Consider the following 26033-nt stretch of genomic DNA (forward strand, 5'->3'; position numbering starts at 1 on the left):
TCCTGATCTAAATCAGTTTGATTTCCTTTCTCCCACTCCATTTTGTTTTGTCAGAGTTTGGATTTGGCTAAGGGTTTTTTTTTGGGGGGGGGGTGGTAATTGGGGGTAGGGGGTGAAGTGGGGAACAACAAGTGAACAGAAATAACATCATTGTCTAGGTATTCTCAGCTGTTTTATTCCTCAAACAAACAAAACAAACCTACAGATGTCTTCAAAGCCCAGATTCTTTCAAACCCTTTTGCCTCCCCCTCTCCTCCGAGCTTGAACAAGAACTAATTGCTCATGTAAAAATCACAGCCCTGATTTACCACATGGGGCCCTTCCTCTGGATTCCCACTCCATGTTATACTTCTCCAGAAACAACACCATCTAAAATGCACATGGAACTGTAGGTACAAAACCTGGCAAGGAAGAACAGAATAATGGAAAAGATAGCTCATCAGCCTAAGGAAAGCACAGATAAAACTTCACAGCCACATATTCACAGAGAAGCCAATATCCCCTCAATATGGCAGGTAATTATTAACGAAGAAGGAGGCTATTTGCAGTGGTGCCCCTTACCATTACCAGTTGAACCCTGCAAGCAAACTGAAGGGCACAATCCTGACCCATACCCTCACATAGCAATACAACCTTCCATATTAAAAATAACTGATGTCTGAGAAAGGAAGAAACAATACTCATCCACACAGCTTCATGGAGATCTGCAATCAGGGTCCTACCCGTGGTCTGAGCACAGATGTGGCAGCCAGGAACTTCTTAGTTATGATCCCTGGTACCATCTCCATCCAAAGGCTTGGGTAAGTCATTTAACTGCTCTGTCTCCATTTTCACATCTGTCAAATGAGGACAGTGATAGCTACTGCACCTATTCTTCAGGGGTGTAGCAAGGCTTAATGAGCATAAAGCACTGCAGATGAAAAGCACTCTAAGTGGTAAGTATTATTATTTAACTAGCTAAGGCAACTGATTTTTAATAAGAAGATGTAGAGCACTTCCCTGAAATCACTCTTCACTTCTCCAAGACACTTCTTTTGAGAGGCAAAAACCACAATTCCCTCTACCCAGTAGGGACTCAAACACATCCTGCAACAGAGAAGAGACAGTAAACACACTGGTGGCAAAGCATCACTGAAAAGGTCAGACAATGTATTTGGAGAGAGTCAGCACCCAGGAAAGCTGGAAGCTGGTTGCCCTCCCTCGGGTCTCATTATCACATGATAATTTGGGAGACAGAAGTGGAGGAAAGGTCCATGTACAGACAGACAGATAAATTGCTAATGAAGATATGGCAGGCAGAGGAAATTAAAATCAAATAACCCTGCCCTGCAATAGCTATTATCAATTTTGGGGAATACAAATTGTTCACTGACACCCTCTCTCTCCAGGCAAGAAGGGCATCAAAATAGATAGAAATATAAAGGAGAGGGGAAGAGTCAGAAATATTTGTGTAAATCCAGCAGTGTTGGGAGTCCATGAGTCCTGGGGGCCTTGCAGGAGCTACTGTTGGTGTAGGAGTGAGTCAGGCTCCAAAAGCCAGCTCTTTTTGGCCCTGATTCAGCAAAGCACTTCGGTACGTGCTTAACTCTTATTAACTTCAATGGGATTTACGCATGTGCTTAAAATTAAACAAAGACCTTGCCCATCTCCCTGCTGGCTGATGTTGGAAGTAGTGCATACAGAAGGGCAGCCACCCTCCCGAGGCAAGAAATGGTTGGCAGGAGGATACTGCTACCAGTTAAAGTGAGCAGTGCCACCAGAGATGATAGTAAGGATGTCACCATGCCACCGTAGGTCACAACTGAGAATAACAAATTCAGGACAAGCTGCTGAGAAAAAGGGCAGACAAACCCCCAAAACTGGTGGTTATTCTTCTATGAGATATACCAAACTAGCAACAAAATTAAACTTCTGTCTCACCACAGTGGCTAACAAAGTCAGAAATGCAGCCTTCTTAGGTATTCCAGTCCTGGATTCAGCACCCAGACACTAGACATAATGATGAGTGGTTATTTAATACCAATTTCATCAAACAAAAGATTCTTCTGATCCCAAAGGACCAGCCAGATACCCAGGTCAATATATAACTCAGATCTTACCCAATAATCACGCTGTTGCCAGTTCTTTAGTATCGAAAATCTAAAGGTTTATTTATTAAAAGAAGAAAAAAGGTGAGAGTTAAAATTGGTTAAGGAATCAAATACATACAACAATTGTAAAGTTCTGGGATCAGGCTTGCAGTAGTGACGGAATAAAGTCAAGTCTCTGGTTGCTTCCAAATCATTAGAAGTCCTCAGTCCTTTGGTCAGAATGCTCCCGTTAGTATAAATCCAGAGTCCAGAGGTTTGAGCAGGAAAGAGGCAAAATGGAGCTGTTCCCAGGGCCTTTTATAGCCTCTGTCAAGTGAAGGGAAACCCATTGTTCTCACTGTGGAAAGTTACAGGGAACAAGATGGTGTTTGGAGTCACATGGGCAAGTCACATGTCCATGCATGCTTTGCTTAGTCATAGTAGAAGCCATCACCCATATTCTAGTTAGAAGGTTCACAGGCAAGTCCATCAGGTGTGGATGAGCGTCTTCCATGATCATTGTGAGTTAAGTGTTCCTTGATGAGCCATTAACCTTGAATAGTCCCTCAAGATGTGCAGGCTAAATACCTTGTGGGTGTTACCACATGAGCAAACATTTGAAATACAGGTACATAATTAGTATTCATAATTTCAGATACAAAAATGATACATGTATACAAATAGCATAATCATATTCAGCAACTCATAACGTTTATATTGACACCTTACTTGACATTCTTTTTATGAGATTTGTTGCAATTATGTAATAGTGGCAGCAACAATGATCTACATGGCCATATTTTAATCAGATTATGTCACAAAGGAGAGGAGAAGAGAAAGTCATCAAGGATTTAGGGGTTGGAGGAGGAGGAGAGGATAGAGAGGTATTGAGGACAAGCATGGAGGATAAGGTGAGGATGGTGTGGGTTGAGAAGGACATTCTGAGCATGTGACAAAAGGGGCAGGAGGACACGGAGAAGGAGAGGCTCCAATGAATTTGTTCTTTGAGGCACATCTGAACACAGTTATACCCCTTGTAAGAAAGTAGAGCATGGAGCAATACTGCATGAGAGAGAGAGTTGTAATGGCACCATCTTGCTTACTCACATTAGTTTATTTTCTTGTTAGAGGAGCCCTTTAAACTGATGGCTGGGAGGGGAGCTCATTAATACAACATAACTGACATATATGGTGCAGAAATGGCTTGGAAATGAAGAGGGATTACATCGAAAAGGGCATTCAGTGCAACTGCTAATGCATTACCATTGCTGAAGTCCTGAACCAAGGCACACTATAGCTATCCAAATATACTTGTATCATCTGACTATCATTAGATAACTCTTTCAGCTTTGTCAGAAAGGGACAATGGGGAGGCCTTTAATCTCTAAATGCATGTGGTCCTTGTTTTCAAAAGTAATGCAGCTCTTTAGCATAATTTTACAGATCACTCTACACCGTATTTTTCTCCATTTAATCATTTGCAGAATGTTATTCAACTTTCTTTGGGTATGTTAGAGGGTGGAGACCTGCCATTGTATTTAACTTAATGGCTGGAGTAAACATAATAATTACTAGAACTGGTAGGAAAGTGGGCTTTTCCCTCTAAATTAAAAAAAAGTTTAAACAGAAAAGTTTGATTATTTGGCAAAAATTTGAATTCTGAAATATTTTAGTCAATATCCAAAATATTCTGATTCAACAGCGTTACCCTGTGCCTCATGGAAGCTGTAGTTTGGGTGCTTTGCACTTTCATTCTCTTGTATAGGCTGGGATCCCTGGTTGGACTACATCTCCCAAATGGCACTTGGTCTCACCTCTTGGAAAGGGGAGGCAGTTCATTATTAAATTAGCCCAGCGGAGGAACCTGGACCATGGAAGAAAATGGGTCTATGAGACAACTGAACTACAACTCCCATGAGGCACTCCTGAAGCATATCCAATAAAAATATTTTGATTTGGGGGCTTTTTTTTTTTTTTTTGAAAATTGCATTTCTTTGAAAATCCAATTTTCCAGTAAAAAACTATTTTAAAAACAGAAAATTTTCAGCCAGCCCTAATAATTAGTTATATAGGCCTCAACCCTGCAAAGACCCATGCACATGCTTAACTTTATGCATGCAAACAGACCCAATTAAATGGGATTACTCATAGTCATAGTTAAGGCTACATTTTAGTCACAGGTATTTTTGGTAAAAGTCATGGACAGGTCACATGCAGTAAACAAAAATTCACGGACCCGTGACCTGTCCATGACTTCTACTATATACCCCTGACTAAAACTGGCTCCGGGGGGCCACAGGTGCTCTGGGGGTGGTTTGGGACCCCTGCTGGTGCTGGGAGGGGAGGTTGGCAGGCTCGCTACCTGGCTCTGAGCAGCATGTCCCTGCAGTTCCTAGGGGGAGGGAAGGCCAGGGGAGCTCTGTGCACTGCTCCTGCCACAAGCACTGTCTCTGAAGCTCCCATTGGCCAGGAACCACAGCCAATGGGAGCTGCGGGGGCACTGCCTGCAAGCAGGGATAGCGCACAGAGTCCCCTGGCCCCTCTTCCTAGGAGCCACAGGGACATGCCAGCCACTTCTGGGGAGGCCTCCCCAGGTAAGCGCCACCCTGTACCCCAACCCCCTGACCCAGCCCAGAGCCCCCTCCCACACACCCAAACTGCTGCTGCTGGCCCAGGGGCTGCCCGAGTGTTCAGGCAGCCTCTGAGCCGGCCACACTGGCTGCTGTAAAAGTCACGGAAAGTGATGGAATCCGTGACAGACACGTAGCCTTACTCTCAGTGCATAAAATTAAACATGTGCACAAGTCCTGGAGGACCTCAGAACACTTTAGAAAGAGGTTAGGCATCACTGTTCTCATTTTACAGATGAAGAAAATAAGCCCCAGGGTGCTCAAGCGATATGTTCAAGTTAGTGGAGGAAAAACAGGAAGAGAACCCAGCTCTTCTGACATTCAGCTCAGAGCCTTATTCACAGGACCACACTACTTCTAGAGTGGGTATCAGATGCATTTGTACATGTCACAAAAACCTGGTTTCATTATAGAAAGGGATAGCTATTTTGGGGAAAAGGGTTATTTCTAACAAATAGGGTGACCAGATGTCCTGATTTTATACGGACAGTCCAGATAGTTGGGGCTTTGTCTTATATAGACGCCTATAACCCCCCCACCCACTGTCCCAATCTGTCACGCTTGCTGTCTGGTCGCCCTACTAACAAATTAATGGCCTTCCTTGTCCTAGTTTCTCTTTTCTAATTATATGAAACTGTTCTAGTGATAATTACAACATCTTCTTTATAAAAAGAAAGGAAAATAAATAAACATCATCCATAATGAACACTGCTATTGTCTACACCGATCTTCTATACATGCAATCATTATCATCAGAACAATACATTAACACTGAAAAGTGAGTGAGTGTCTCCAAAACCCTTGTGCAGGTCCCTTGTGCATCACTCATTTTCTTTCAGCTTTTCTGTGCCACTCTGATCATTTGACAACTTCCTACTATCCTCTACTTCTCAGCTCTGAGATTTGCCCTATTTTTACTGATGACGGGAAAACCTCTAAAGGTTTATCTTGCTACAGATAAGCACCCCCAGGGTCGGAGGGAAGACCAAGGTGGAAATCTCACAAGACCCAGCTGTCTCATTAGATTTCTGGAATCTTTGACTTCCAGTCAAGATGGAAGTACAACAAGAACCAACTTATGATAAGCTGGAAACAGGAAGTGTGTAAAATAGTCCGCCCAACATCGCCAAACCACAGTGACAGATTCATTCAAGATCAGTTCAGATTTAGGATTAAGGTTTTGCTACCAGAAGAATTTATCTAAACTATTCTCCACCCTTTAACTTTCACCAAGCATGGTCCTAGGCCTTGTCTTTACTAGGGATGTGTTTGAAAAGTTATCCACTATTGTTAACAAACCAGTTCTTCATAGCATTGGAGCATAGCATAGCTGGCCCTTATCAACACCATGTCAGTTAGTTTGCTGAAAGCAGGTCTAATCAACACAATATTGTAGAGTTCCAACTTTGCTAACACTGGTTCAGCTAAACTGGTGTTAACAACGGTGGGAAAGATTTCAAAAACTCCCCTGTGTAGGCAAGACCTTAAGCAGCAAAGAGTCCTGTGGCACCTTATAGATTAACAAACGTATTGGAGCATCTGCTTTCATGGGTGAATACCCACTTCATCGGATGACCTTAAGCTTGATCCTGAGAGTTGTTGAGAACCCCCATCTCCCACTGAAGTTGAGGAAAGGTTCACGTGTTCAGCAGGACTGCGTCCTTAGTTGTATCAAAGAGGGCTGCAAGCCAATAATATCTGATCTTGATTTTCTTGTGCACCTAGACTCCCACTGCAAGGTATAAGAAGTACCAGCCCTTGTAAAAGCAATCCGGAGACTCTGGCAAGGAGGTGGAACCCTGCTGCTGTGCATTTTTCTTCATTTTCATCAGGATTTGACACCAAGGATAAAATTATTTTTGGATTGGCCACCTCACTGTTCTGGGCACTGTACAGGGTGCACAGAAATGTGGTGCCTGAGTCATGTATAATATTACTATACATCATACCCTTATTTTAGATTGTGTTGACCCAGGCATATACACTGATGCCTTATACTGACAGATTGTTGAGGCTGAACTAAAAGGAGCTGTAGAATACTGTCTGAAAACATTTTTTTCATTAAACTAATACCACCAAGATATGTGCCAAGAAAATGTATCTGCAGAGCCCTGTGTCTCTGCTGCACAATCAATATGGCACAATGAGCATAGTCAGCATTTGCTCTGGTTATGGACAGTTTTTCCCTCCAGGAAAGGAATATAAAGTCTATAATAGATAATAAGCACTTCCAAGCAGGAACCGTCTTTATTTTGTATATTCTAAAGTATCAAACACATTATTGGTGCTTACTAAATAATAATATCAGAGGGGTAGCCGTGTTAGTCTGGATCTGTAAAAGCAGCAAAGAATCCTCTGGCACCTTATAGACTTATAGCAAAACATCTGTTAGTCTATAAGGTGACACAGGATTCTTTGCTGCTTTTAAATAATAATATTGTGTTAGGTGATATTAACAGGATAATCTCAGCTGCAAATGGAAGGGTCAACTCAAAGTAAAGTGAATCTGTGAAAATGGTGGCACGAGCAGGGCCGCCCAGAGGATTCCGGGGGCCCGGGGTCTTCGGCGGCGGGGGGCCCTTCCGTTCCGGGACCCGCCGCCAAAGTGCCCCGAAGACCCGCGGCGGGATCCCCCCGCCGCCGAATTACCACCGAAGCGGGACCCGCCGCCGAAGCGCAGCCCGGTCTTCGGCGGTAATTCGGTGGCGGGGGGGGGTCCCCGCTGCGGGCCTTCCGGGCACTTAGGCGGCGGGTCCCGGAACAGAAGGGGCCCCCCGCCGCCGAAGACCGGGCTGCGCTTCGGCGGCGGCGGGTCCCGCTCCTCCCCCCCCGCCCCGGTCCCGGCCCCAGCCTCTTACCGAGCACGTCTCCGGCGGGGCCTGAGCTCCGTCCCGCTCAGAGCCGCGTGGTGAGGGGGAGGGGCTGTGAGCTCCACGCCGAGCGGAGGCAGCTGCCCCGCCCCCTCCCCACGCCGCTCTGAGCGGGGCGGGGCTCAGGCCCCGTTGGAGCTCCCAGCCCCGCCCCGCTCACCACGCGTCTCTGAGCGGGACGGAGCTCAGGCCCCGCCAGAGACGTGCTCGGTAAGAGGCTGAGGCTGGGGCCGGGGACGGGGCCGGGGCGGGACCGTCTCTGAGCGGGGCGGGGCTCAGGGGCCCCGCCGGAGACGCTGAGGCTCCAGGAGAGGGGCGGAGGCGGGAGCCTCCGCTCTTCTCTTGGGGGCCCCTGCAGAGCCCGGGGCAAATTGCCCCCTTTGCCCCCCCCTCTGGGCGGCCCTGGGCACGAGGTCCCATGTTTGTCTCCCAAAGAGCTCCTGCTCACTCAATTTACAAGTAAATCTTCTTCCAATTGCCAGTCCTGCAAACTCAGCCTGTGAACTGAAAGTCAAACTGGGTTGTTTTCTTCTCACACATTGTGCAGGCCACGACTGGCCTCTGTTAAACCTGGCTTAGGGTGAACAGACTTCCTGGTACCACAGTAAGTTTGAGAGAAACCAGGTGTTTTCATGAATATGCTTGGACGTGTGGTCATCTCCTCCCTCTCAGCCAAGGGGCAAGCAGGGAACAGTGCAGGGAAGGGATTTTAACAAATTGGATTTGTGCCCTCTGGTGATATATAAAACATTAAAGGAATTATTACTTTTTCTGCTTGATTTTTATTACAGAAACATTATGAATTTTCTCTGGTCACCCCTGTTTTACCTAAAGAGCCTTCAGGAAGTCTCAGCTATAGACTGGCAGCTATTTTACCCCTTAGCTGAAGGGGTAGGACTATTGCATCTTTAACAAAGGCTCTCTTTCTCCCAAGTGTTTTAAAGCATTGGCGCTTAATAGGTGCTAACAAAAACCAAAACGTTTTAAACAGTCCAACCAAAAATCTCATCTGTTCTCAGTTGCTCAGATTTCATCTCGTCATGTTATAATTTCTACACAGAATTACTGGGCAGACAAAACCCTATCACCTAATGGGAAAAAAAGCAGATTTTTTTTTTTATAAAGAGAAAACAACAGCTCTTCATGTGTCATAAAGCAGCAAAAGTGAGCATACACCTATTTTAATTCCTCTGCAGGTCACCTTTAGCAGTCAGTTTAGTTCTAAAAGCCCAAGCAGTACTCTTCTCCCTCCCAGTTAGAGGATAGGTTTCCATATTCCTAGTTGTCAACATATCCCATCCTCCTTTTCAGTGCAACAAAGGATCAAGCAATTGACACATGTAACTTTATGTGAGGACCCCTAGGTAAAACTAAAATGAAAAATAAATAAGAGCAGACCTTGGTTGCCAAATCAAAAGTCCACTTTGTTTTAAAAATAATAAACCCAGATAAATTGGAAACCTCGCCTAGAAGGAAGTGTTGTTATTTGGTTAATGGAGGGTAGATGGCGGCAGGGAGTCAGGAAGCCTATGAGGCACACATCCAAGATCACCAATCAAACTAATATAGAAATCATGGGCTTCATTTGGCTATTTTGGGGGAGGCTAAAACTGTGCAAACTGTGGCTTTGCTGAAGAAGAAAAAAATACTTCCCTTTTCAGCAAACAATAAGTCTATTCACTGGAGTCCCTCAGCAAATCTTTGGGTTGTCAGTTCACTGAGATTTCCTGAGTTTATTCTTAAGAACACCCATACTGGGTCAGACCAATGTTCCATCTAATCCAGTAGCCTGTCTTCCGACAGTAGCCAATGACAATGCTTCAGAGGGAATGAACAGAACAGGTAATCGTCAAGTGATCCATCCAGTCATCCATTCCCACCTTCTGGCAAACAGAGACTAGGGACACCATCCCTTAGACTTGTGAAATGTGCTCATCACCTGCTATGTGTACAGGTACAGCAAATAAGGTAGACATAGTTAGACTACACATAAATTAGCCTTACTTTCTGGCAGACGGCTCCTTAGAAATCCTCCATCATCTTCATCTCAGGCAGAGACCCGTCCTTATAACGGACTCTGAAGGTCAACAAATTCAGGTTCCGTTGAACCAATGGGGAAGCGAGTGCCAGCATGGAAGGCCCTGCATTGGGAACATACAGGCCCAGATGTATTAGACTCCACAGCCACGTCTAAACTAGCAAAACAGGTCAAGTTAGCTAACACGTTTTAAAGCAGGACTTTGCACCCCATATAGATGGAGTTTACACAGGGCAAAAGTGGTTTTGAAACAATATGTTAGCTGATTGGTTGTGGAGAGCCTAGAGTTAACCATGACCAGTTAACATTTTTTTATGCACAACTTGCACTGTCTAGGTGCAAAGTCCTATTTAGCATTTTGTTTGTTAATTTGTGTTAGCTAACTTGTTTTAATATACAACCTATTTGCTGAGTCCGGACATGGCCTAAATTGAGGAGTGCCCTAGGCAGTCTCAGATTCTGGTAATCATGTTCACAGTGTTCATTATTACTGCTTGGTTTGCAGAAACTGGGGCGTATTTCAAATTATATTTGGCTCGTTTGCAAGCATCAGGCTCCCACATTTACACAAGGATCGCATATTCATCAAGTGTCAACCCAGGATGACTCACTGTGATAGAAGATTTATAACATAATAGCTACTACTGATATCTGGCCATAAGCATTTAGGCTGGGATTTTCAAAGGCGCCTGAGGCCCCAATCCTGTGAACAGTTACGCCTATTCTTAACTTTACTATCATGAGTGATCCCATTGATTTCAGTGGGAACTGCTCACAGTAGCAAAGTTAAACACTTGCATAACTGTTTGCTGGACCAGGGCATGAGAGATTCAGGTGCCCAATTCCCAGGGAATTTCAATGAGATATGAGCACCAATTTCTTTACGCGCCTTTGAAAATCCCAGGCTTAATATATTACAGACATAAATAAAATAACTGTCCATTACAAGAAAGCTGTGGAAAGGTTCTGGTGGCTCAAGCAGCAGCCACTGACACAGCATAGCACAGACTAATGGTATCAAAGTAGTTCCTTAGACATTGGCACAATAGTTTGCTGTTAATTGCAACAAAGTGCATTAACCACCAGAGAAAAGCCCATTGAAATTAAATTGATGTATTGGTTCAGAGATGAATTAGCACTCAGATTTAGAATTTAAAAATAGTCCCATATATTAATGTGGAAGATATTCCCCTTTTTTCCCCCTCACCTCAAATAGCTTTATATAATAAGCTCTTATGATCTTAATAAGAAACCCCTGGTTGATAGTTCTGAATTTCCTGTATATAATCTTGAGGAAAATGGGTTGCTTTAATCCTAGCTATATCAACTCAACAGGTAAACTTGGAGTTGCCAGAGCTCCAGGAGAAAAAAACTGTCTTTTTCCTTAGCAACCATTTTAATACAGTTCCTCTACTTGTCTTAATTTTGGCTGTAGTGTGGAAATGAACTGCTTTCAAATGTTTTCCAGTCCCTTCTGCTCTTAGAAGAGTTTAATATCCTCTCAGTACATGGGTTTAACTCCAGTTATCAGAAAACCAGTGTGTGCAATTGAAGGGCAAATGCACCTCTTAAGAGAAGGGAGCATCTACAGTATATCTCAGGCTGGAAGCAGAGTTGCTAGGGAAAGTACAGTCTTGCTGGCAGGCTCCAAACTAGGTATTATGCATTGATATATGGCAGAAATGAGCAGCCCAAACCCATGTATCATGCCAAAGGTTGTGCAGTGAGCAGCTTCAGTCACAGGGTTTCCATTTTGTCCTTCCTCCAGTAACAAATATGAACATTAAACAAAAGAATAAAAAAAACTAACAGAAAAAAATTGCATGTTTAAAGTTTCATGCTCAGTAGATTTGTTCTTCTAAAAGTTCAAACAAATCTCTTGAAGGCAGGTTTCAGAGTAGCAGCCATGTTAGTCTGTATCCGCAAAAAGAACAGGAGTACTTGTGGCACCTTAGAGACTAACAAATTTATTTGAGCATAAGTGTTCGTGAGCTACAGCCCACTTCATCGGATGCATGTAGTGGAAAATACAGTAGGAAGATATATATATACACAGAGAACATCTTCCTACTGTATTTTCCACTACATGCATCCGATGAAGTGGGCTGTAGCCCACGAACGCTTATGCTCAAATAAATTTGTTAGTCTCTAAGGTGCCACAAGTACTCCTGTTCTGTTTTCTTGAAGGTAGGTCCTTGCTAACACAAAGGCAGTTCTTTGCCCTTCTAAAAAGCTGTGTAACATTTTACTTTCTGTGCTAGACGTGCTAAAATATCAAAGCAATCCATAACTGGTTAACACTAAAGGGAAACATTCAAGGGTAGCTGGGCTAAAATTAGAGCTAGCTTTGTTCTAAGAGCAGGAGTAGGTACTCATATGTATGTCAGTAGCCTTTCACTCTATCTCAGTGAAATTCACCCCTGTGCAGATGGCCAGCACACGGTTGATGACCAAGTCACACATAAGCCCTATTTAGCCCTCCTAAATTCATGGAGGATAGGTTCATCAATGTCTATTAGCCAGGATGGGCAGGGATGGTGCCCCTAGACTCTGTTTGCCAGAAGCTAGGAATGGGCAACAGGGGATGTATCACTTGAAGATTACCTGTTCTTTTCATTCCCTCTGGCACACCTGGCATTGGCCACTGTCGGTAGACAGGATACTGGGCTAGATGGACCTTTGGTCTGACCCAGTATGGCTGTTCTTATGTTGAGAGTTTAACTGGAACTTAAGTGATGCCTAGGCCTCATGCACAATATCATCCTCTGCATTCCTAAAGCACCTGTCATTGTGTTATCTATCACACCTCCATTCTTGGAGCAGGCAGGGTACTGAGGAATGGGTACCCTATGCCAAACTGAGAGTGCAGGATTCTTGTACATTCAATGTGAAAGGCCCCATACAAGTGTATTTAAAATGTAAACAAAATAATCATTAAAAATTCAGAGATTTTAGGAGAACCATGCAAGAGTGAAATAGGCCAGGTTTGGATAATTGGGGAGGCAGGCAGGGGCAGGTGGGAGGCAGGAGGCAAATAGTCTTTAGGGGCCGTAACAGCACAATGGGACAATACCACAGGGATTAAACCCAGCCTTCGCTCTCAAGAAATAGGATTTCAAAGTCATTTCCCCTCATGACTACTGCACCCTCCTTCTCTTTGGCCTTCCTTACACCCATCTTGCTCCCCTTCAGTCCATACAGTTGTTGATGGCATCATCATCATCTTTTCCTGTCAATCTGGCAACATCACTCCCCTCTTTGAAACCTTCTCCGTTGCATCGAATTCCAGCACCTTTTCCTCCAGGCCCTGCTTATCTGACTTACTCTTATTTCACTATTCTTCTCACACCTCTATTCCACTAGTAATGCCAGCCTTGCCGGCACTTTGTCTGCTTCTCTCACAAATGTCTCCGTGCCTTTTCCATCAGCCTCTGTGAACTGATTCAGCTAGTCACCACCCACATCCAAATTCCTACTTAAGACCCACTTCTATCAGGATGCTCACAAAATGTGAATCAACAAACGCAATTCCAGGAGCTCTCTTTTATTTGTCATTTTCAAATATCCAACTGTGCTGCACACAGACCTTTACTGAATAACTGCATCATCTCACTGCTGTGCCGGAATTTGGCCGCCCCAAGCAGGGCGGCACGCCGCAGGGGGCGCGCTGCCGGTCACCGGTCCCGCGGCTCCGGGGGACCTCTTGCAGACGTGCCTGCGGAGGGCGCGCTGGTCCCGCGGGAGGTCCACCCGAACCGCGGGACCAGTGCACCCTCCGCAGTCATGCCTGCAGGAGGTCCGCTGGTCCCGCGGTTCCGGTGGACCTCCCGCAGGCATGACTGCGGAAGGTCCGCCGGAGCCGCCTGCCGCCCTGCCGGCAAAATGCCGCCCCAAGCGCGCGCTTGGCGTGCTGGGGTCTGGAGCTGGCCCTGCCCTTCCTTCATTCCATTGTTTAGATTGTAAGCTCTCTGGGGCAGGCACTGTACTTGTTTGTATGTCTATATGGTGCCTGAAATGCTTTAGGGCCTCAGGGTGACTCTTGGCAGACTTACTGCACAAGGCTTTGGACAGCACTTAAGTCCCACTAGCTGGCATGGTGCAGAAGTCAGGCGAAGTCTCTCTGCACAGGGCTGAATTTTACTTTCAATTCATAAGAAACATTTAGAGACAAGGAGATGCGTTGTTTTATTTTGAGAACTGGCTTTGCCATACACAGGTTAAATTTGACTCCACGGATATTTCAGTGACATATTTTAAACCATTTGCTTTATATCCTGTTTACTCAAAACAATACATTATGTTTTGAAAAATATCCCTTGGCCAAACCAAAATATCACACCCACCCTCCCAACACTGTGCTGCATCTACTTCCGAGCAGAGTTCATTTTTTACTTATACTTATCTCACAGGATATATCATGCACATGTAAAATCGAATTGCAAAGGTGAATGCTTATAAAATATTGACCCACAATCTCACCCAACACAAGCCAATGAGGGTGACTGGCTGAGAGTGTTGCACTTTGTCCTTCACTTGTAGTGATATGCCTTATATTTTCCCACAAGAATGTGAAATAAGGCTAGAATGTTAGCCTCATCGTTCATTCTGTTGGCTTTGCTTGGTTTGAAATCAAACATTTCATCATATATTAAACCACCAGGCATAGTCAACATCCCACACTTCTACCATCTTACAATTGATAAGCTGAGCTCAGGACTGAACATGGATTACCTACATGGCGATGCATAGTCACTAGCTATCTAGACGACAGCATTTTGTGCAATTTGGGAGTTTAACCTGAATAGCCAGGGGCGGCTCTAGAAATCAGGCTGCCCCAAGCAGCGCGGTGCGCTGCGCCGCCCTTCCCCGGTCCCGCGGCGGGTCCCCTCTTCCCGGGGCTCCGGTTGAGCTCCCGCAGGCATGCCTGCGGGAGCTCAACCGGAGCCGCGGGAAGAGGGGACCCGCCGCAGTCATGCCTGCGGCAGGTCCGCTTGTCCCGGGCTCCGGTGGACCTCCCGCAGGCATGCCTGCGGCAGGTCCACCGGAGCCAAATGCCGCCCCCCCGGGAAAGGGCCGCCCCACGCGCCTGCTTGGCGCGCTGGGGTCTAGAGCCGCCCCTGTGAATAGCTACACCCTTCAACCTGCAAAACTTGGGCAGAGAATAGTCTTACTATGAATTCACCTGATTCAGTGCAAACAACTGTTATGGATCCTTGTCCCTCCTCTGTGTTGATTCTTGAGCTGTCCTAGGGTTGGCCTGACTATCATTAAAACAAACCGTACAAAACATAAAACCCACTCTGGGCCTTTCTATCTCAATTATTGGGCTGCTACTGGTTATAATCTTTAGCAGCTGCAATCACCATAAAAAACATAAATAGTTCAAAACACACCTCAGGAGTTCTCTTCCTAATTTTCTACACTAGAAGCCTTTCTTGGGAACTGCCTAGCTGGTCTCTGAGTTTCCTTTCCAGCCACACCCACAAAAACCCTAACTGACAAATTAACAAGGCCCAGCTGGATGCTCCACTGTAGTGAAAGCCAAAGTACTGAATTTTCTTCCCTGGGATTAGCTCAAAGGAGGGTTCCCTTAAGATCAAAGGGCCAGTACATATCTATTACACTTTCTCACACATTTGTAGCCCTGTGGTACTTATTGCAATTTGCTGACATCTCCACAGCTTTGTAATCACTGGATTTCTCTATGTAATCAGAGCAACCCAGTGATAGCAGATTTTCAATAGGCAGGTATACCCATGTTAGGAGTTACATATTTCTTATAGAACTTGTTTAGGGTGTTGGGCCTTTGGTCAATACAGCAGCTGCTATGTTTCAATCTTAGCCAATCACCAGTCACAAGGGTGCTTTTAACTGTGCCCTGTGTTGTGATCAGAAAGAAGTTAGCAGACATGTGCTGTGCATCACACTATTGAGATTTTTTCAGAGTAATTTAAAATACAAATGGGTTACCTATTTGTACTAATTCTTATTGGTACAACCCAGCAAATTTGTAGATTAAGGTATGTGCTCATTTCCCCATTCCTAACAAAGGGCTTTGTTTCATTTGCAGTGAGTGAAGCTGAATGCAGGTTAAGTTGAACCAGTGAGACTGTATTAAATTTGTGGACTGCTCTCTCTGCACAGACTGAGAGCAACTCAGCCAAACTCCCCCAAGTTCTCTGTTCCACTGGTGTCTTGTCAATAACAGTCTGTCCAGGAACACTGCCTCTCTGATTCCAGTCCAAGAGCTCATGATCCACTTCTTATTTTGCAGTAGGTGAAAGGATTTGTATTTAAAAACTTATTTTTGTCCTAACCAGATTAAGTTGGCAAGATTTTAGTGGGTCTTTCCCCAGGGGAATTGTATAGCCGGCTTAGAATTTAAGGTGCTTAAAATCTGCAAGATAAGACTTCCTGTGTATCCAAGGCGTATTTGATTTGCTCTGGGGGTGGTTTGGATATGATTGTTGATCCCAGCTGTCAGCCATTACTTAAAACTGTACTTTAGCCACACCTTCCTGTGACTCAGCACCAGCTTTAATCACCTACAGGCTGTGAAACATTCCACTGCCACTCAAGAGGAGAATGTTTGCTACGTCATCAAATGTAACAAAGTTAAAATACTTTGGTATTCATTTGTTCCTTTTATATACTTCATACAATGATGTGCCCAACCAACAATTGCTTCAGGGTTTTATAAAGGCTGTAAGTAGCCTGCAAATGGGTCCAAAGTTCAGAAGAACAGGTCTGTCATGCAAACAAACAATGAATGGTCAACACTTTAATTGATTGAAAAAATTACTTAAATCATTTCCTTAGCATTTAGGCTTCAAACCAAAGCAAGTATCAAGAAGTTAATTGTCAAGGTGCTCAGTGTGAACTATTCCAACATACATTCTTTCAAACACTGCCTCCTTGGCCTTCTATCTATCCAGCCAGCCAAGTCAGTAGTTACATGGCCTTATTCCCCATAATGTCTCCGAGTCCTTCTCGTGGATGACCCTGTGCCAGGCTATCTGAAAAAAAGTGTCTTCACAGCTCTTACCTTACACAATGGGGGGAAATGCTCCAAACTCTGAGTGGAAACTGGAATTTGCATCTTCTCTAGTAATGAAAAATATCTCCAGCCGAGGTGCATTCTCCCAGTCCTGGGAGATGTTGTAAGACACTGTTGTAGTGGCTGCCATCTTGGCTGATACTGTAACTGAAGCCTTCCAGAGGTGAAAGTAGGAGTCTTCACAGCTTGAGCCAAAGAGGCAGGTTCTCAGGCTGAGAGCTGTAACAGATTTACATCCTCTGTGGATGGGGCAAAAGGGGGACACATAAGACACACTGGATTACACTGTCACACTATAAAAGCCACTTTAGGATCACATTTTAAGTTATTTCCACATCTCACAGTCTTGTGGGACCTTATTTGATATCTCCTACTCCACTTTGACGCACAGAAAGGAGAAAGGAACTGAGAGGGAAGAATGAAGCAATCTCTTCATCATTTCCCTCTTACTTGTCTAACTGGCCATTTGTGCACATAATCACCTGAACTACAAGCAGTTTAAAAATCGTAGGCCTCAGAGATAAGCTAAAATGTCACCATTTCAAGTGGAATGCAGTTATATGAATACTGGGTGACCCAGGGACCTCTTGATGCCAATAGATTGGATGCATGCAGTTTTACAGGCATCCCCTGGGGAAGGAATATGCATAATAATTCACCAAATGGTGGCCTGTAAGGCCTCTCCCAAAAGCCAGTGGCTTACTGGTCATCATTGTCATTGTGAAATGTATGCACGGGTAATATTTAAGAAATTATGTATCTATACTGGAAATGATGTTCTTAAAGTTAAAGCACGTCACCAGGGGGTAACAGGCCTTGGACAGGTTCTCTTCCAACAGGGGGTAGGAGACTTATCTCTCTGTGTCTGGTCAAGAATCTATTGTGCATTGTATGTATCACAATGGAGTCCTATTTGCACTGAGACTGATGCTAATCAAAGGAGTGAGAAACTACAGAATGGGGAAAGCGGCAGGAAAAAACAAACCACCTGGGGTGGGGCACCTGTTTATGAGTAAAGACAATAGATTTCTGGGGTATAACTGGGAGCACTGAGCATACCCTGGATCCTTCATGGAGGAGATGAACTGCCAGTGTGATCTTTCTTATGAAAGGATCACAGCCAACCTGTCTGGAAAACACTGCAAAACATTTGGGTGAGCTACACTTCATTAGACAGGAAAGTATCTTGTTAATTAAGTCAAGGCTCTAGAATGTGTTATAATTTATTTTTTTGTGTTATCATTTGTTTTTCAGAATTTTGTACTTGCTACTCCTCAAATCTCTATACTTTGTTTTACATGTTTTTCCCTATGAACATCTCTAAGTGCCGTGCGTTAAGAGGAGCAGAGATCTAACGTATAGGTGGTAAGCAGGGTGGACACTGTTCCTTTGGGAGCAGTGGATCTGTTAATTCTGTGAGTGCCCAGTGCGACAGGGGCGGGGGGATGCTTGGAGGGTTCAGGGTTGGAGTGTGCCTATCACTAACCTGCAGAAGGACATCAGACCTGGGGAACCAGGGAGCTGACACCCAGCAGACACAGACAAGGCTTCTGCATGCTAAGGGCAGGTGAAAGCGAGGTACCTTGCAACCCTGGGCACACTGGGAAAGCATCACTCTCTGCACCATAACAAAGGGATGGTTGATGTGAAAGGTGAAAAGACCAGTCTGATGTGCTGTAATATGTTGAACCCAATGGTTTATGTAATAAGGAGAACCCCCAAGCATACAGCGTTAGTAGGGAGAGGTAGATTGCCACCTTAGCTGTTTTGATTTTCAAGGCGTAGGTATATAATAAATAGCATAAAGTAATGCTCAGTCAAGGTTAAACAAAAGGGTGACAATGCTACTTTACTTGTGTAACAAGTACTATGTAACAAAGAAGGGACCAGCATGGCTGCCTCCTGAATACAGTCACCTGTATATGGGGCACTGGTTCAATGCTGACTCTGGGGGGAAATTCCAGTGCCTGAATTACCAACACCATTTCCTCCAGTTCCTAGATATGCTTTGTTCTATTATTTTCCATTTTATGCATCTATCATAGCCCACGAGTAAGAACTAAAACCTATACAAACCTTAAAATCCTTGAAGAACAAAACCAAATAAATTGTCCATTAACACCCCACTGAGATGATCATATTCTCCATGAATAAACTCCCCACAGCAATCAAATTACCCCATCCCAAAAGTCTGGGTTTTGCAGGACAACCTGAAGGCTAACAAATCTGGGTTATACCAGAGGAAGGAAGGTAGCATATTCTAATCCAGGGGCCTTCATGAAAGATTCCCTGCCAGCAGCCCCCTTAGGCCTAACCTGAGAGAGCTCCTGGCTGGATGCCTCACCTAGCTGAAACTATGGTAGTATATATAACATGGGGAAAGAGGCAGTCTCCCTGGTAACCAACCCATACTGACCTTTCTTAGGGTCAAGATGGGGTGATGGCAGAGGACATTAGATAATTTGTCCATACATTTTTGCATTAGCCCTAAAATCCTATGATTCCCAGTTCCATCAGCTATACAGGCTGAGTATTTTCCAAGCATCCCAGATCAAAGGTTTATCATATAAACAACCACATTCTCCCATTTCTGGTATTGGTGACAAAAAATATTGTACCCTTCAGGACTGCAGGTTACAGTATTTTCACTCTGCGACATTTCAGATTTTCATATCATTTATTTCAGTTTATAAAAAAATGCATCTAGCTGAAGCATACACAGACTATTTGCAAAATCAAATAGGATTGATTTAGATTGACCAGCCTTTTCAGCCTAATACAATCCCTTGAATAATCTTCTCTATGTTAAACATATAGCTGATCTGACAGATGTCCCATCCTGGGACTGCCCCACAAGGCAAGTTCTCAAATTCTTGTCCAGAAAGATATAGAGAATAGTAGAGCTCTCTCTCTCCCTCATGCACACACACAGAATTAGAATATCAGCTTCCACTTTTTTTATTCTGCCCTAGGCAGTGTTTGGGAAGTTCTAGCCTTTAATATTTCCTGGGTGGACAAGAAAGCATGTATGGAAGGAAGAGTGAAAAGTGACGGAGCTTGACAGAAAAAAAATGGATGTGAGGATAAGTAGGAAAGGTGGAAAAACATTTAGACTAATGGCATTCAGTCACCTGGCCCTCCAAAATGAGTGTGCTAGCAACCATAATTTGCCTTTTGATAGCCTACAGGACTCCTATACTCTAGAGCTTGAATTGTTCATTCCTGAAACTATATGTTCATATTCTTGCTGCCTATTTTCTGTGTTGCTGGAAACTCGCATTGAAACCACAAATCACCCTGCTATGCCTCCCAGGCAGAAACTCTGTTCTCCACAGAGGCACCAATGAATCACTGTACATAACCATGTCTAAACCCGACATTTGGGACTGCTTGGCAGTTACCCTGCGATTTAAAAATGAAAGCTGCTAACTCATTTCTTCACTCCATTGATTAAACACAATTACTCAACTACTCTTTTCAGCAATTGTGACATACAAACTGCAATGTATATAAACGTCATGGGTGCTTCCTGCTCTAGTTAGACACACAGAGGCGTTCAAATGGCATTCTCGTGCTGCCATGCGTGGCTGACATCACTCAGTCCCATGCTGGAGCACACATTCTCCTTAAAGCAACAAGGGCCAATTTATTCCTGAGGTACTCTGACTTCAATGGAGTTACACTAGGGGTGAATTTGGTCCAAGGAGTGCACATGGAGACATTGAATATGCTGTTACATACAGTATTACTCAAGCAACACCATCTAAATTTAGTTCTCCATTTAATAAGCTCTTCAGGGGAAGTTCCAGTGTTCCACATAACCATAAACTGTTAGGGAGTTTTACTTCACAACAGCAGTTCGCTCAGTGACTAATCATAATTCCAATAGCCCCATTCATCATCCCTTGCTGCTCTGAAGCCCTTTCTGATCAGGGAGGCTGCAAGGGGATTGTACTTTGGAACCTGGCTTCTAGCAAGTTTGTTGTTCTGGTCATTTCCAATGGTAAATATCCCTGTGGCACAGAATTAAAGAGTAAAAAAAGAGGGCCTACCTCAAATCCCGAGAAGCAGCATTCCCTAAGAGCAAATAGCACTTTTTCTTCAGCAAAATGCCGGTAAGAATTTCTGTAATGCAGCTGAGTGTATTTACATACTGCACATAGAGTGTTAATGGGCTGGGCTCCCCTGCTGTCCTGCCTGTCTCCATAAAGTACCATGACAGCGTGATCAAGACTAAAAAATATATCAGTGTTGCCAGTTTATCACAAATCTCACAATAGTTAATATTCTTCTTAAAGCTCCAGCACCTGGAGTCAAACGATTAGGTGAAAAATCTCAGCTTAAATAAAAATAAAGCAAGTTTCTAGACCCTATGGCTGCAGAGTTGAAAACATTACCTGCATACATTCAAAAACCAAAAGGCAAATAAAAACCAAACATCAATTATTTTTTAAGATTTTGGGGGTCTGACTCATTGTTTTTGAACAGTTGAGGTTGGCAATACTGAAACAACGGTGTCTAAGCTACAAAGAATGTTTCGCATCTCTGCAAATGCAAAGAGGTCAAGCTAGTGACACAGACATCTTGCCGTGCTTCAAGAATCTATTTAATTAAAGATGGGACTCAGCAGCCATAGCCTTCTGTTGGAAACAGAGACAACTAGCCTCGTGGCTAATGGCACAGATTGGCCATTACAGTCTCAGCTGGCTGTGTTAACTTTTCAATCAATTTGAACTTCCAGTGTTAATGGGATCGGTGGTTGCATAAATAACTAATTAAAACCCGAATATCTCCAGACACCTCTTTCCTCTAGGAAAATATTTGGACCACAGCCAGTTTGCTAATCATTTCATTGTCACCACTCTAAAGGTGGGGTGTGAAGCTCTGAAGTTTTAGGCTCCAGTATGAATTACTGAACAAACTCTTTGGGAAGCTAAATCCAGGTGTCTGTACTCCACGGGAAAAAATGTCCCTTTCTCCATCTGCAGAAGAGAATACACAGCCACTTAGAGCCAGGTTCTGAATAAGGACAGGAATATATTTGATGATGCTGTAATTGTGATCATTTCCATGAGAGGATTATTTACTGCCCTATTTTCATATTTGTTTCAAATTGTATTTTGTCACACGGACCAGATTGTGCCTTACCACACATTTTCCCATGGGGCAGAAACTCTCTGAATTCTCCTACAGTGATGGTGTTTGCCCTCCGCATAAGCAAATTCTCATTCCCCAAACCTCTTGGATCTTTTAAGAGCAACATAGCTTCAAGCAGATCCCCTGAAAGCATGGTGGGGCTAAGCTGCCAGTGACTCACATCCCCGTAGCTACCCTGAGGAGGGGACACAGGGCCAATGGAGCACCATTCATGTCCATTACATGAACGTCTTGCCTGGGTGTTTGTGCAGCCATGGGTTGTACTAACTCCTGAACAGATTCCTCACTGGGTTGGTGGGGATTGGGGGACAATGTGTGCTCCCAAGAGCACCCTCTTCAAATGAGGATCCTGAATACCACAGTGAACCCTCAGTGTCCCAGGAAAATAGTGTGACACTCTCCCCAGACACTATATATACAAACTGCTATATAAGCAGATGACCTTGGGGCAACCTGGGCCCAAGACATTACAGAGCTTATAATAATCAATAATAAACTCTGCCACAGATGGTACTTCCCCATCCCTGCTTCCTCGTGCAAACGAGATCTGCACATGGTGGGAGCAATGCATGTGGGTCAGCAGGTGCAATCTGGGCACATTTCTTTCCTTCCATCACCAACGCCTCAGAGACTGAAAACAGAACTGTTAACGTCTTATGTAATGTACAGGGTCTTGCCAAATCTCAAGATGTTCTCGCAATATTTGGTGTTTTTCTTAAAGCCTCCTGGAGTCAGATGATTAGATGAAAATTTCTGCTTTCAGGGTTTTAAAAATAAAAGTTCCTAGCCCTCACGACTGTAGCGAGGAAGCTTGACAATATAAACCTTAAATACTTCATACCCACAAGACAATAGAAAGAACCCAAAACTTATTTGAAAAAAGTCATCATTTTGGAGCTCTGATTCAAGATTTTAAATGCTTGGCATTGACAATACTGTTCTCACTATTTAATCTGAATTGATCTCTCTCTCTCTCATTTTTTTTGGGGAGGGAAGATGGGTTGCATTTTACACATTCTGGACATTAAATTAATTTAGTACTTTTCACTTTCAGACTTTCACTGGCACAGGGAAGTGTTTATTTCACTGGCACAGGGAAGTGTTTAAAAACAACTGTTTTTCTTGAAATTTAAAAGATTCATAAAACTGTTTAGTTTGGTCTTAGGCTTTAATCAGCTCATTTGGTTTTATTAAACCAGATCTACATTTTGGGCCATATTTGAGTTGAGTGTCCTATGAACAGTGTACAACTTACGATAGTTTGTGTTCATGCAGGTCTGCAAAATCCTGAGCAACAATACCAATGACTTTAGCTGTTTTCTTAAGAGCAAAGATAAATGTCACCACTAAAACATTCTCTTTTGTCTGTATAATTTAACCAATAAAAAAGTTGGTCCAGTAAAAGATATTACTTTGCCGATCCTGTCTTTCTAGTTTAACTTCAGCAAAGTTACTGAATCAGTTAAAGTAATACAAGAATGTCAGTGTTTCTGTAGAACAAGGAGGAGTATTTGTGGCACCTTAGAGACTAACAAATTTATTTAGGCATAAGATTTTGTGGGCTAAAACCCACTTCATCAGATGCATGGAGTGGAAAATAAAGTCGGAAGATATATATACATGAAAAGATGGGAATTGCCTTTCCAAGTGGGGGGTCAGTTCTGACAAGACATTTCAGTTAAAGTGGGCTAGTATCAACAGGAGGAAGAATCACTTTTGTAGTGGTAATCAGGGTGGCCCATTTCAAACAGTTGAGAAGAAGGTGTGAGTAACAGTAGGGGGAAATTAGCAGGGGAAATTAGCTTTTAGTGTATGTAGTGACCCATCCACTCCCAGTCTTTATGCAGGCCTAATTTGATGGTGTCCAGTTTGCAAATTAATTCTAGTTCTGCAGTTTCTCGTTGGAGTCTGTTTTTCAAAGTTTTTTTGTTGAAGAATTGACACTTTTAGGTCTGTAATTGAGTGTCCAGGGAGGTTGAAGGGTTCTCCGACTGGTTTTTGAATGTTATAATTCTCGACATTTGATTTGTGTCCATTTATTCTTTTGCATAGAGATTGTCCAGTTTGGCCAATGTACATGTGTTTCTCTAGAGCAGCCACTTCCTCTCATTGGTGCAGTGTCACATAAATGTAATGAGTTTTGTAAAGGATTTCAGAATAAACCAATTACACTTACAATTCTCATCATTCTCACTACTAGGGGTGTGTCTTTAGCTTCCAAATTTACCCCCAAGTATCTGGGACAAGTATCTTCTCCTTTGTATAGAAAGGCAAGTATAAGCGCCAGGTACTTCCTCAGACCCATGATATTTCCTGGTGGCTTTCTCAAAAGCCCATCTCGTTATTATTAACTAATCACAATATGAGGCACAGCAAATCTTTAAACATAAAAAGTTATTTGTAATGATTTTTTTCTGAAATTGACAACATTTAGAGGTTGCATAAAAAGTGCTGAAAGGGCCATTTCTGCATGGAGCAAATAGCTGACTAAACAATAAATGCCCTGGCCTTCCTTTTCTAAACACCAGCTGTGGCAGGATGAGTGGTTCCATTCACTGGGAAGCAAATGGACATTAATAATACCTCATCTCATTGGTCAGGCTGTGGGGTTTCTCATGGGATGCGGTGATCCTGGAGAGCAGGCAGTTTGTGAAGAGAATATTTGTGTAATCTTACCTAGCTGGAGCTGTGCTCTGGCCTTTCGAGGGGAAAGGAGCACATTTCAACTGATTTGTAGATCATTTCTCTATATTTCAAGAAGACTAAGTACATTTATCATTTCTGATCAACGTAATTAAACTAGTGGCATCTGGTATTTATAAACACAGCGATCTTTTTCCCGGGATTAAAGTCCTCAGAGAGGCATTCCAGCCTGGGATCCACGCAAAGGACATGAGTGGAATGTCACTTTGTGGTGCCTAGAGCATCACAGGAACAACACTGCAATCCATAAAGCTGAGTTAGGCACTTAGACTCCCTGTACAATGAATGGGGAGAGAGAAGCACCTTAGAATGTGATTCCCAAAGCCAGCATGCTGGGCAGGGAGTCACCTAAACTAGCCAATGGGAGACGCTAGCACAAGAGCTGTTTTAAGTCCCACCCTTCTCTTGGAATTAGGGCACCTAAATCTGGGCTGCAAGGCGTCATGAGCCCAGGAAAGATAGGCATTCAGATGGCTAAGTCATATACAGCAGGGGTAGTGGGGGGACGGAGAGGAGAACCTCCCTTATAACCTTTAGCTCAGTGGTTAGGACACTCATCTGGGATATGGGAGACCCCTGGTTCAAGTTAGGCAGCCAAACATCTACCTTCCTCTTGGTTCATATATTGCTCTGGGGCTTAGGTAGGCGATAGGGGTGTGGGAGCCTAGAGGCAGCAGCACATATGCTCGGAGACAGAAAGGTAGGTGCCTACTTCCTTTCATTTGGGGTTTTTATCGCCCTCCTACCGTGTGCTGTGAGCTTCAAATTCAGCTGATGAGAGAAGTCCACTTGCATGACTCATCATCACCAGGAGGAGAGCAGAACAATAAGAGTCTTTAGTCCTGTTGTTGATGGTTTCTCAATCCAGATGTGGGGAGTTTCCGGTTATAAGATCCATTCATATCCTTTCTGGTATTGATGGGTCTCCTCTTTTTGGGAGGGAGTGTAACAATTTCTGTAGAAGAGCAGCTCTTCACACTAATTGATGTCCCTTTCCTGTATGGCGAGTCACACAGTCACGGAGGTTTACAATACAACCGCTCAGATATGACATTACAATGAGGAACACTGATATTACAAGTAAGATTAATGCAAGCAGCAACTCACAAGCATTCAATAGAGTCTAAATACTAAATGCTTTCTTATAATTCTAATACCTATTTTATCACTATTTAACTCGCAAGTGAGCCAGACACATTCCAGCTATTTATTTGTTAGTGTCCAACTGAGACATGGGGACCATGGCATGAGCTGGCACCTGGCCTGCCAGCATCACATATACAAATAAAATACAGTTGTGCAAATGTTGAAATAGCCAGTGTACAACCCTGACTCATTCTGTGAGAAATCATGTTGTGTGTGAAGCTGCAGGAATTTAAGTACATTATGAACATCTATATCCTATGAGATATTGATTCAATCCTGGCATTTATTGAATGTCATCTTTGTAATAATCATAATATACTGCTACCTCGATATAACGCGACCCTATATAACACGAATTTGGAT

The 26033-nt window shown here is 43.6% G+C and overlaps 1 long non-coding RNA gene across 1 annotated transcript in view; it reads right to left on the bottom strand.

Annotated features, from left to right (window-relative positions):
- The window catches only part of LOC123373683, a 96750-nt gene extending 79861 nt beyond the window's left edge, over positions 1–16889 (bottom strand). Inside the window, exons 1-2 of the long non-coding RNA XR_006580828.1 lie at positions 16653–16889; positions 9574–9710 (exon numbers count right to left, since the gene is read on the bottom strand). This is a non-coding gene — a long non-coding RNA (uncharacterized LOC123373683). The remainder of the gene's footprint in view (positions 1–9573; positions 9711–16652) is intronic.
- Between the last annotated feature and the right edge of the window lie 9144 nt (positions 16890–26033).

Source organism: Mauremys mutica, chromosome 7 (assembly GCF_020497125.1).
Source record: "Mauremys mutica isolate MM-2020 ecotype Southern chromosome 7, ASM2049712v1, whole genome shotgun sequence".
Classification (NCBI taxonomy): Eukaryota; Metazoa; Chordata; order Testudines; family Geoemydidae; genus Mauremys; species Mauremys mutica.